At 35.9% G+C, this 12,237-nt stretch overlaps 1 pseudogene across 1 annotated transcript; it reads right to left on the reverse strand.

Annotated features, from left to right (window-relative positions):
* Nucleotides 1-3,655: 3,655 nt before the first annotated feature.
* Nucleotides 3,656-7,309, reverse strand: LOC143622150 (E3 ubiquitin-protein ligase SP1-like; annotated as a pseudogene). The gene is made up of 8 exons (XR_013151642.1): nt 7,058-7,309; nt 6,840-6,977; nt 6,701-6,764; nt 6,274-6,386; nt 5,880-5,990; nt 4,764-4,807; nt 4,407-4,515; nt 3,656-3,829 (listed from the first exon to the last, which is right to left on the reverse strand). The product of XR_013151642.1 is annotated as an E3 ubiquitin-protein ligase SP1-like (transcript).
* Between the last annotated feature and the right edge of the window lie 4,928 nt (nt 7,310-12,237).

Genomic DNA, 12,237 nt, shown 5'->3' on the forward strand with positions numbered 1-12,237 from the left:
TTTACCGGATTATTTAGAGGTACCAACACTAGATGAAGTCCCAAACCTCAATTTTGTTCGGTTAATATAATCTGAAAACATGTCATTGAAGCTTTCGCGCCTAGAAATGGTACTTCCACCCAAAGGAACTCGCGTTTTCATCTTCGTCTGATCATTATAACTATCGTACTTCTCTTCACTAAAACTCTTATTTTCAGTCAACTCTTTCCGAACACCATTTTCACTTTTCTTGATGACACTAGATGAAAAACGTACAAGTTTTTTGCGCGGTTTGACTTTAGGAGCAGAAAATGACTCGGGTTTTGAAATTGGGATCACTTCACCAGCAACAGTTCGGGTTAGGACTGATGATGACGGGCTTGTGGTTGACGGTGACATAATTGGAATTTCCTTTTCGAAATTGTGTGAACGTGAACTTGAAAAACCGAAGGAGAGTTTGGATATCTTGTCATATGAATTCCTAGCAAAAATTTTGTGTGAATGATCTTTTTCCATAAGGTTCGAGAAAGTAGTGATATGAAGGAACTTGGTAGCAATATGTGGGTATTTAATAGCTAGGAAATTAAAGTGGCATATGGCAAACAAAAGGAATAACTTCAAGTTAAAGCTCCAACAACTGAATGATGGTTATTAAGCACGTGCTTCTACTTAGATTCATATGTAAAAGACACTTGTGATAGATTCTTGTTAAGTTGTTGAGTTATATATTATAAGGTTTACCTTTAACAATTTGCTGATTTCACACTTGACAAAAGTAGGGCTTGTACGGTAATTTATTTAAATAATATATGAGCATGTAAAAACATATTATTCATTTAGCTAAATGAATTAGCACACACATGTCATGTTCGTTTATTTAGATTTGTGAATATTTGGTTAGGTTCTTTCACACACATTCTTTTATGCGTGTTTAAGTTCATCTTTTTAGATTCATTTATACATTATTTAGGCCCGTCAGTTTAAATATTCTCTTTTTAGCAGGTCGGTTTTAATATTCAATGAATTGAATCTAACGGGATTCTAACCTAGTTCATAAGTTTTTGTAATAACTCGGAAGCATTGCCAACTAAATTAGGACAGCAGCAAGTTACAATCAAAACTCACAAGTCATTGTGGTCTATACAATAAATAACACTTAGAATCAATCGAATCACAAATCTTAGTTTATATTGTTCATTTATATTCGTTTGTGTTCGTAAACCATTCGTTTATAATATTAATGAACGTACACAAACACTTCCATTTTCTTAACGATTGGGCATAAACAAAGAAATATGTTTGTTTATTTAGTTCATGTTAAATAATATATGAACATGAACTTGCCTTGCTTGTGTTCTTTTGGTATGTCGTGAAAGCTAACTGTTCATTTGCCAAGGTTGGTCTGCTTGGACGTTTTATCAGGGGACAGGGGATAGCTTATGACTGATGTAAACAAACGAACCTTATTACCGGTATTCTCACAACAGATAATCCATATATCAGTCAAAGGTCATCGTCTATTTGCTTAATTAGCACCTAGAATTCATATTATCCATTTGTAATCGTTTTGAAGTAAAGATTATCTTGTCTAAAAAAATATAATGTATATATGTTCACGAGAGTTAAAATTTTATATATGTAACTGTTTATTTATACTCAAGATGACTATAAAAGCCATTTGAATTGTTGATAATGTAACAAGACAATTTATTATTCAATCCATTTTAAACCTAGCTTGACAGACACACCCGAAATATTTGGGCGGGTATTTGGGTATATGATTAGTTATAAAAAAAACTTGTAGGTAGAGTATTAGGTGATACTCTTCCGATTACCTAAAACATACATACGCACTTACCCAAATCATACCCATAAACGATTTATTTTATTTAGTTTTGCCCTCGAAGAATGCTATTTCGTAATTTTTGGTTTTTTCATTTCTAATTTTTCTTGAGTAATAAAACTATATAGCAATTAAAATAGAAAGAATGTATACGGAAATCCCAAGAGGTGAACTTTTCATGATCAGTTAGGCTGTGTAGTGGAGTGCTACAAAAGGGGGCGATTTTCGACACGTGGTGCCACGTAAGAAGAGGGACGATTTTTATTTCAGGGGTTTAATGGTGTTGTAGCCCCCTTTTTTATTATTTTATTATTTTTTTTAACATACACAGACGACAAATCCATGCCCCCTATCACCCCACATATCCGCGGGGGGGGGGGGGGGGGGGGGTCCAGAATTCTCAAATTTATCGCCCCACTACATTGGGCCATATCAAGTGTGTAGAATCATATTCTAGAAAATCTTTCCAACCTCCAAAAGCAAGCAAACATAGAGAATTTATAGATCTAGTGTTATAAAAATTACACTATAAAAATCGGAAAGTAGCACGACATACATACATACTTTTTTAGGTTCATTCCACATACAATATCTTAAGAACCACGAAAACTACATTAGCATATGTATATACGGTACTTCTTCTTTTTTTAGTAACAGTGAATTTCTTGTGTTTAGACTATCGTACTCTTGAAATTTGGAGAGTCACGCTGTCTCACTCTGACCAGACTATGTTGTCTTAACCGGGTACGCACTGACTTTAGAGTATGGCTTGGGCGTTCCCACGAGAAACCACACCACCGACTGCCACTTGACAGTCCTTGTGCCGCCACAAGAGGTGACCGCAGGGAAAGGCATTACCGGAAGGAAAGTAGCCAAACTCGCCTTTTTTTAATAGAATGACGTTCCCGTATAGAAAAAAGAAGGATATCTAGTGACTGCCTAGAGGAGAAGAATAGGTAGGGATGACAGGATTGAAGTTCCCGAATAGAAAAAAGAAGGATATCTGGTGACTGCCCAGAGGAGAAGAATAGGTAGGGATGACAGGATTGGAACAGGCCTTACCTTAAAATGTCCCCAGACAGCCAGCCCTCACCAGGCTGAATTCAAACTCTCTATCGGATGAAAGGGAGCGAGCGAGTGTAGGTTACTCCTAGAATGTTGATCTAGCTCCTGAAATATATAACATTCTTGATCCTTGTTGGAGCGAATTGGATGATCGGGCCGAGGGCTGCCCCCTCTTCCCCTCACTCTCCTTTCCTGGTGCGCCAAATCCAAATCCCTGCATTCCATTCTTGGCTTTCCTCGCTGACCCATCATGCAAAAGGTACTCCGTTAGAGTGCATAAGTCTCTGGTATAACACACGGTGGGACGAAACCCCGGTGAGGTCGGGATTCGAACTGACAACTTTTGCACAAGTCCTAGCTCATAACCTTCATTGCCATAATCTACCAAAAGTGATACAAGTATGATCGAATTTGGGCCTCCACTAGACGACACTTCAATCTAGACCCAAGAATACACAACTTCAAGAATAATATAAACACGCATATATACCTTTGGTTTTTAACTATAACAGATATGAAAGTCATGTAACTGTGTACCTTACTCTCTTTCTCTATTCCAATTATATCAACAAAGCATTTCATACAAATGTTTTACACAATTATTATAATTCTCTACTTAGAATTGTTTCTATAGTAATATATGAGTAAATATAACGTATACACACACCTATGGGTGAAAAAGATGAAATGTGACTTCTAATATACAGCTAATGCTTAATGAGTTAATGTTATCAAGATGAAAAGCTATCAAGAAAAAAAATACTTACGAGTTCGATGGTAAAATAGACAAAGAAACTCACACATTAATCGTCAATATAGTTGACAAATATTCAATTTCTCAATGTCTAAAGGTTTTGACCACCTTCCCGATTCGACTGCGACATAGTGGACAACTAGTCAATTGCGAAGAGCATGCCACACAACAGCGCATATAGACCACACCTGAAAATCATAGTCAGTTTGTTAATTATATGTTCATATTTAAACAAGAAAAGATTAATGAGTGCATCAGTGCATGCCAAAAATTCAAGAAATCTGATTATTACAATTTAAAGTTGTAACAATAGTTTTGAGTAACAAATATATTTTCTAAGGATATAACAAAACTATCTACTTATCAAATGGCCTTCTTTTACCCTAATCAGAGACATTTATACCCCCATTTTGTACCTTTTTCGTACAGAATATTTCGGTCACTTTATTTGTTTTTGTTTAAATAATCGAAAGTTGCCAAACACTATTTGCTACTGGTATATTAAAAATGATTATCTAATTGTGATTATTTAATACTTGCATAATTATTTAAAAATGCAAATCCAGACACCTAGTGGGAAACCTTAGTTTAATAAGTAATTATTTTCTTAAAGAATTATAAAGTAGTTAAATATATGATTTTTAGTACCATTTTCGTACTCATTTTCAACTATAATTTTCTTTTAAATCCTACTAGTTTGATGCCCCAAAGTTTTTGGGGATATAAATGTATAAAGATTGAACAGACAGCAGTTGGAAAACTTACGGGACAAAAACAGAATTGTACTCCTGCTCGAGACATATAACACATATAACCGGCATTTGTCCATCCTTCCACGAGCCATTAACTCCACTTTCTGCTTTACCATTTAAACCTGAAGTATTTAAGCAACGATCATGAATGAGAAGGCTATCGATTGATTTGAGTAAACTTATTTGTCTTCTTCTCTCTAGTTTTCTTCTTCTATTCATTAATCGATCATAATAACTTTGAACCATAACATTAACAGGGTAGAATTAACATTCTCCTAACAAAATCTCGTTTGTGCGTATCTTAAATTGGGTTTTTATCTGTTTGTGAACACTACTTTTGAGACATGCATTAAATAACAGAGTAACTGACCTTCGCTATCTGGAGTTGTTCTTTTGGCTGCAGCATCAAGAACTCTACATGATATAATTTATACAAAATACCCATTTCAGAACAAAATCATAACATATAGTGAATAATATGGAATTTTAATCATATATAACATACTAGCTATTTACAAAAAAAAATGACGAAAAAATGTTTCATGTCAATCCAACCCGCTCAAGATTACATGTTTTGAGTTTTGACTCAGTTGGGTTGGGTCTAGGACTCTAGGGATAAACAAATGGTACCGTACTTTCAATACCAATTTGATACCCACTATCTGATGTTTTGGGATCTGTACAGTACTGGTATTATACCGATTTTTTACCTTTGATACCGGTACCATACCGAGCATTTCGGTACCGGTACCCATTTTGATGATTTTCGCTATCGGTATTTTCGGTACCAGTACCGATACCGAGCTCATCCCTAGGTTGGGCCTTTATCCCTAGATTTTATAACCCTGTAAATAACTAGTATATTAACTATGGTTGCAAAAACCACACTAATTACCACATTAATCTAGCTTTTTTGCACAAAGCAACTTAGGAGGTTGTATATATGAATAACATAGACTTTGGGATTAAAAATCATAAATAAACACTAGAAATAAAATACTTGTAATACTCAATATTGGCCCACATATACCAATTAGTTCACGCATGAACATTGTAACTTAACTACCTCTTTTTGACCCACATATTGACCCAATATTGACCCACATATACCAATTAGTTCCAAGTAAAATTATTAAGGGTAAAGAGACTTGTCATGCGACGCAATCAATTTTGGCGGTTACGTGTTGGATAATTTGGTTATCAGGAAATGACTTAATTTTTAAGAACGTCCCTTTCGTATGTTCTAAAATGGTGAATGACATCAAGGCGACCTCTTTCTTATGGGTGAAGCAAAGAAGCAAAAGCACAAAATTAGAGTGGGATGAATGGTGCCGGTTTAACTTTGTTAATTTTCCAATTTTATTAGTGGTTCGGTTGGGTTGTTTTTCTTATTGTTTTGTTTAGCTTCTTTTGTTTGGGCTACTTGCCTCTTGTAAGTGGTCTCTCTTTTGGTTTTTATTTAAATCGGCCTTTCAAAAAAAACTACCTCTTTTTGAATTCCCAATGACGCTTTCTTTCCATTATGCATTAAAAAGCGTGCTTAGCAATTAGATAAAAACCAAATGCAGCAAAGCCCATTGAAGCATACTTGTACCACCTGGAAGAAAAAAACAAGTATTTACTAACAAGCATACCTCCCAATGATGTTCAACACATTGACGGGTTGGTTGTAATCAGGTTAAACAGGTTGGCAGGTTGAACTTATACTTTTACTTTAATACTGTAATTCGGATTTTAAATGGGGTGACCCGTTTATCCACAGCCCGTTTACTAATCGGGTTAGGCTTTTTAACCCTCTTTAGACCCAACCCTAAACCATTTATTCAAGAATTACCACCCTTAACATGCATGACAAAACAAATTAAGAACACTAGGCTAACCTGGCCCATTTCCCAAGATTTGCAATTAGTTGATCCATTGTTTTATGAGAAACATAAAACGGGCCTTTGAGAGGTCTCTGGATCCTAATGGTTCCGATGTCATCTTTATCAGCCTGCATATCAGAGGAATGCTCAACATGAAGTTCTAACGAGTCAAAAGTCAACCAAACTTGAATTATAAGCAAGACCTATGTAACCCAATTACTTAAAATGGGTTGTAAACGTCTCGACCAGGTCAACAGGTTGGCGGGCTGAACTTATAATTTTTAGTACTGGTTTTAAATGTGTTGTTGGCTGGACACATGTTGCTCGGTTTAATCTGGACTAGACCCGTTTAGCCTCAACTTTAACCCGTTTGTTCAAATACTATTGAAAAATATAAATTCTTAAAAGTAAACGAATTCTCAACTATGTAAAAGCACAGTACCTCACCAACAACAGTTAACGGGGTGCCTGTTGGTAGAACGCGTTCAATTCGTGACTCCAAGCATCTTAATCATAAATAACATGAACTTGTGAGCCCAAAAAAGGTAAAATAAAATGTAAAGTGTCAAGAAATTTCATACTTTGAGACCTTGCAAATAGTCTAATGTTCCACGAATGAGTGATCGGCCCGATTCCTCAAACACTTCACTTCCAACAGTTAATACCAAACCAGCAGCACCATGAGCTCCAACAACATACACACGAGCAGTTCCATCATCCTAATTTAAAATGATATAAGGGTCTGGTGGGGTCGGCATCCGAACGTAGTTGAAATAAAGAGATGATAAAGATTGCTGACCAAGTACCAAGGAACCTCCTTGCACATTGATAGCATCAATGCAGAATCCTGAATCCATGAACCACCATCATTGTGTTTCAAAAAGTGTTGTTCTGCCTGCAAATGCTCTCATAAATAATAATAATAATAATAATAATAATAATAATAATAATATTATTATTATTATTATTATTACTTTCCGGTGGTTGGGGTGAGAAGATAAAGAGAAACAACACTGAAACAACAGGTAACTCCGGCCCAAGGAACAACCATAACTAATTAATTAATTCAACAAACAACACAACACAACAGGCAGGTCATAGGTGTATGCTTGATTAATGATAATGCAGGCTTTAATTGTTTGTATACAGTATACTATCCACAACGAATGCCACCTAGGCTACGATAGATATGAAGCTCAATTACACTTTTTCCGCAAAATTAACCAACCAGGTTAGTGTTTGCATAGATTGAAGACCGACATTAAAGAGAAACACGTTTAAAGTATAATAGAGTGGTGATGGTTAATTCGTTAGTTGAGAATGTCTTTCATTCGAAACCATACATATGACTTATTAACTTTTTAAATTGTTAAAAGTGTTTGGTATAACTTAAAGCATTCCCAACATTTCTCTTCACTCGAAACCATAAATATGATATACCTTTTTAAATTCGGGTATGTATGTATGTATGTATGTATGTATGTATGTATGTATGTATGATATACGTATGTATTGTGTGTCGCCTGATTAACTAGAACTCACTCAGCGTAGCTGACTTTTAGTATGCATGCAGGTATACATGTTTATCGAGATGGCATGAGGATGACACGTGGCATGGATTGAACGGCTGGCATCTGAAGATAGAAGAAATGATGCTTTAAATATGATGTTTTATGTTATGGTTTTAAAATAAAGATTAAATGTTTTGTAACGGATGATTGATTTTTTATATTCCGTGAAAGTTTTAATAAACTCTGATTTGTAGAACTGTGTTTATGAGTAAATCCGACGCTAAAGGCACCGGGAACAGGGCCTTACAAGTTGGTATCAGAGCAAAGTTCGAGAAATTTAAGCATCCTACATGCTTAGACTCGAACAGAAAATGGGATTTAAGAAAGAAAAGAAAGAAGATGCCAGTTCAAGATAGCCATGTATCACTCAAGCAAGCTCAGTAACGGTAAAGTATGTTAAATAATGTATAAAGATGTTTGCTTAATTGTTAAAGGAAGGATATATGCAGGTTAGGGCTAGGATTTCTTGATTGTTTGATTGATTAACTGTTTAAAAGTAGAAACTAGCACAAGTGAAATCATAAAGGGAAGTATGTAGAACCTGAGGAGTAATGCAAATAGTTAATTACACTTGATCAATGTCATTAACTACTTACCTTACGAACCATGTGCTAAATAATTCATAGAGTGATAACGTTTGTGTTTCCTTAGAGATAAGATAGATGACTGTTACAAAAGAGGCGAGCACGAGGAGGACGTACTGGATATTGTGGTAAGACACATGTCAAACAGACACCCTTTTTAAGAATCTGTGGCATAGCAATACACGAAAATAGCATGACTCCAACTGCAGAAAGTAATGAAGAAGGATCATGCTTGGAGCTTGTAGTCTGATACGCTAAGAGGGTTGCCAAATTGTCACCAAAGCATCAAAGGAAGCCCTTGAAAAGATGAGGCGAGACTTGAGACATCAAGATCCTCATGGACAAGCTACCTTAATAGCTAGAACACATGATCACCCTGCAAGTCAGGAGTAAGAAGGATAACCCAGAAAGCAAAGGCGATCCAATAAAGTGTGCGAATATAAGAAGTGTTCCTTTTACGAGGAATAAGTTAGGTTTCGAGGACGAAACCTCTTTAAGGGGGAAGACTTGTAACATCCCGAAATTTCTAAAATAATATTTAATATATTATTTGCGTCGGATGAAATAAACGAGTTAGTGGAACGATAATAATAATAATAATAATAATAATAATAATAATAATAATAATAATAATAATAAAGTATGAAAAAGTAAGTAGGATAATTAGATGGGATTAGTTATGGACCAAAAAGGAAAGATGGGCCTTAGGTCCATGGGCTTAAGGGAGTATAAATACCCCCTTAAACCCTAATCCTTTCCATTTCCATCCATATTTTCCATCTGATTCTCTACACACTCAAAACACACACACACACCTACACTATTATCGGCCGTGAGCAAGAAGAGAGGAACGAGATCAAATGAACGTTAGTTGGTGTTATACGAGCTAAATACAAGATTGTAGTTCATCACCAAGCTAACCGTAACCTTAAAAAACACGTAAAGGTATGATCTTGATCTCTAACGTTTATGTTTTCGTAAACGATTAGCCATGAAATTGAACCCTATAGTAGATCGGGTCTAGATAAGCCATAGAGTAGCAAACTTGACGTTAAAACAAACCTAACGAACCAATAAACACGTACGGTTCATTCAAAGAAGACCTTAGATCTATTGTTGAACGTTTTTAGCTTAAAGGTCCAAACTTTATACTTTTCCGGACCGAGTTTTACCAGATATCGATCATGGGGGTGTTCACAGGGTTGGTTAATATCATATCAAAGGATTTCATGTGAGAGCGGAGGTGATTATGGGAGGTTAAGCACGAACAGTAGCCGCTGCTGGGCAACTTCGCCTGCGGATAAGTTCGTCTGTAGCCAAGTTCGCCAAGGTAACTTCGCCTGCAGCTGAGTTGTCCGCAGATAAGTTCGCCATGCTAAGTTCACTGGATAAGTTCGCTTAATATATATAAGTTCGCTTAATATAATAAGTTCTCTTAATATATAAGTTCGCTTACTATATAAAGGTTCACTTAATATAATAAGTTCACTTAATACATAAGTTCGCTTATACCCAGATACATGGCGACTTGTATATGTAGACATATATGTGTACACACGTGATGGTACGCATTGTAAGGACTAAAGAGATAAATTACAATAAAGATAAAATAAAGGGGGAAACCATAAAAATGATAAGTAAAATTAATCTAACACTAGGTCGTTAGATTAGATTAGACGAGTATTGATACGTGTAACTTATACAGTCAGCCGAGCTCAGTTAAAGAAGGGATTTACAACTATCGGAGGAAGTAGCCGAGTTCAGGTGAGTTTCTAGCCCCATTCCTTGTTATGTTTTCGGGGCTGTGTGCATACTTGATGTGTTTTTAATATATTTATCCTAAGTGAAAAGTGTATGCCATATGTGATATATGTGATAGATATGAATGATTGCTTGTCGGTACGCGAACGATCTTTGGATATTGCGTGTACTGTCAGGTTATAAATAAAGGTATGAATATTATATATGGAAGATGTATGATTGTTATAAATGAGTGCTTGTCGGGGCGTGAACGATCTTCGGATATTGCACGTATCGACAAGGAGTGTGGTTGTTAAATGAATGATGTGAAGAATGCCTAGAGTGTTCTTATGATATAAATTGTATATGTGGAGTATGTGTATGCAGGTACAGGAATGGTATGGGAGTTCTACGTCCGACGTAGCAAGTTAGGATGGCGAATCCCTCTAAATTATGTTGGACATAGACTTGGCAAGTGCTGGCGTAGTTAAGGACTGTGGGCCTTATACGTGATATAGATGATAGATGTAAACGTAGATAGGGACAGTGAGCCTTATACGTGTTATAGGTATAGGCGTCAACGTAGATAAGGACTGCGGACCTTATACGTATTGTAGATAGGCGTCATCACAGGAAAGGACTGTGGACCTTATACGTGCTATATTTGTGTTGTAGTAGCTTAGGGGAGGACTGTGGACCTCGTACGTGCTTTGGTTTAGGTTGCAACATAGGGAAGGACTGAGGACCTTGTACGTGTTGTTATAATAGGATGGTACAGGGAAGGACTGCGGACCTTGCACGTACCAAAACTTGTGAACATAGGTAAGGACTGCGGACCTTTTACGTGTTCACGACCTTGAGTACAGGTATAGACGGCGGACTATGAACGTACTCTCGGTAGTCTGAGGTTAGTGATTGTAGATATGTATGTATGTATGTATGATAGTAGGGTAATTGATTAAGTATTGATATGTATCTTCGGGTATGTATGTATGTATGATATACGTATGTATTGTGTGTCGCCTGATTAACTAGAACTCACTCAGTGTAGCTGACTTTTAGTATGCACGCAGGTATACATGTTTATCGAGATGGCATGAGGATGACACGTGGCATGGATTGAACGGCTGGAATATGAAGATAGAAGAAATCATGCTTTAAATATGATGTTTTATCTTAGGGTTTTAAAATAAAGATTAAATGTTTTGTAACGGATGATTGATGTTTTGTATTCCGCGAAAATTTTAATAAACTCTTATTTGTAGAACTGTGTTTATGAGTAAATCCGACGCTAAAGTAAGGCACCGGGAACGGGGCCTTACATCTTTTTATTGGTTATTCATTCGATCCTATTTCTGATCTGATTAATTTTGTATATCCAGCATTATTGGAAAATTTTAATGATATTTCATATTTTCAAGAAAGGGCCATACTTGCATCTTTAAATGAGGTTGTCCAAGATATTAATGACAATTTTTTTTTCTTTGTTTCCCGGATAAGAAGTTAAAATATCTCAGTTCTTATAGTATAGACAAGTATGGTAGTGTTGGTCCTGGTTTCAATCCTGCATTACACTCACCAGATTTTCTAAATGGTTTAAAGATGTCTGTATGCCTAATCATAGATTGGTTTTAAAAGTTGGTGTGCCAATAATGTTACTAAGGAATATTGATCAGAAGTACGGTTTATGCAACGGAACGTACAAGATTACAAGTAATTAACTTGGGGAGACGTTTTATCTAAGTAAAGGTTATTTCAGGTACTAACATTGGGTTTCGCACTTATATAACTCGTAGTGGTCTAACTCTTTCAGATAAGAAGCTTCCATGCATATTGAAATGAAGACAGTTTCCTGTTGCGGTTTGTTTTGCAATGACCATTAATATAAGTCAAGGCCAAACACTAGCAAGATTTGGCATATACATGCGAGAACCGGTGTCTACACATGGTTAACTATATGTGGCTTTATCACGAGTGAAGAGTAGAGACGGTGTTAAAATGCTTATATTAGACAATAAATGTAAAATTACAAATAAAACTACAAGTGTGGTTTATAAGGAACTATTTACTAATTTATAATTGTA

This window comes from Bidens hawaiensis, unplaced genomic scaffold (genome assembly GCF_021521415.1).
Source record: "Bidens hawaiensis isolate Kalapana, Puna unplaced genomic scaffold, B.hawaiensis_p1.1 tig00003058_1, whole genome shotgun sequence".
NCBI lineage: Eukaryota > Viridiplantae > Streptophyta > Magnoliopsida > Asterales > Asteraceae > Bidens > Bidens hawaiensis.